Below are 1,442 nucleotides of genomic sequence, written 5' to 3'. Positions count from 1 at the left end.
TTTTATTTACCGTATTTCCTTCAAAAAAAAGCCCGGGCGTCTATGTCCTAAAATGGTATTTAGACTTGGAAAAAATATATTAAAAATATAAAAACTTAGTCCCAGAGTGGGGTTCGAACCCGTGATCTCATGCTTTTGACTTCTGGAACTTCAGGCATTATCCACTAGACTACAGAGTCACTCCTGGGCTAGTAGTGTTGCATATTTATAGTTAAATTGTATTGCTACCCCGGCGTTTATTCAAATGGGGCTTTTATTTAAGGATTTGCAGTAGTTGTTTCAATTTTATTAATTAATAGTTCTTTTTATTAATAACTATAAAATTATTATTGATTAATTTATAATTTTTTAAAATTTCTTTTGAATTTATTGAAACATTAATAATAGCCTGGCTCATCATTATCATTATCATCATTATTAATTAATTCATAATTCTTATTAATAATAATTACAATTTTTGCCTTAGTTATGAGTTCATTGCTGGGAGAAAGGAATTTTAAAATGAGACCTTTAAGAAGACCTATCGCATTATAAAATTTTTTTATATAATTAATTTTGACTTTTTCAATTATTAATTACATACAAAACCTAGCTCATAATTATTTATCATTATTGACCATTACTTAGATCTATTTCCTGTTCTGAAACTATTTAAGTTTACATTCTGATTAAGTTGCCGTTTGCTCTCAAATACAACTTTATTTTAAAGAAGTATTGAAGTCAATTTAGTTACAAATTAAATTAGCTATCAATATAATTTCTTCTATTTTGGTAGCCTACTGTATAATGCATGATGCTGGCGATGAGCATATAGTTTATCCTCCTCCGCCACCAGCTGGAGATGGAAGACCTCCACCACCACCACCACCATCACCACCACTACCACCACCACCTCCAGCACTGCGATCCCAGTCTCAATAGCTCGAGCCACACCACACCCATTAGATGGAGGCCTGCCAGTGCTTTCTCCTGGAATGGCACCAGTGCTCCATTCTGCTCCAGGACTGCCTTTGCTTCAACAGCAAAGGCTGCAAATAATAGCTCAGCTGAGGGCTGTGAATAAACAGATTGTAAGTCTTTACTACAATGTACCTAATATTAAGTACATCTGCGGCCCCTGCCCCGACCAGTTCTGCCAAGGAGAGGTGGTAGGGGCAGCAGCCGCAGGCCAAGGCACAGAAGGGCTGTAACAAAGAACTATAACTTTTATTAGCTATATGTACTTCATTATAATAATAGATGTTAAAAAATAATCAAACTGTCAATTTAAAATACATCAGCGCTAAGCCAGGATGAAAATACATTAGTAATGCCAAGTGTTTGACCAGACAGAAATGCTTACTCCCTTTAGTTTCTTTTAATATTTCTAGAAAAGAATACATACTATCGTAATGAATGATTAAAAAAATTGAATGTTCTTTAATAATCATTACTATGGACAA

This window comes from Amphimedon queenslandica, unplaced genomic scaffold (genome assembly GCF_000090795.2).
Source record: "Amphimedon queenslandica unplaced genomic scaffold, v1.1 AMPQUscaffold_13279, whole genome shotgun sequence".
Taxonomy (NCBI): domain Eukaryota; kingdom Metazoa; phylum Porifera; class Demospongiae; order Haplosclerida; family Niphatidae; genus Amphimedon; species Amphimedon queenslandica.
This window is presented reverse-complemented; position numbering follows the sequence as displayed.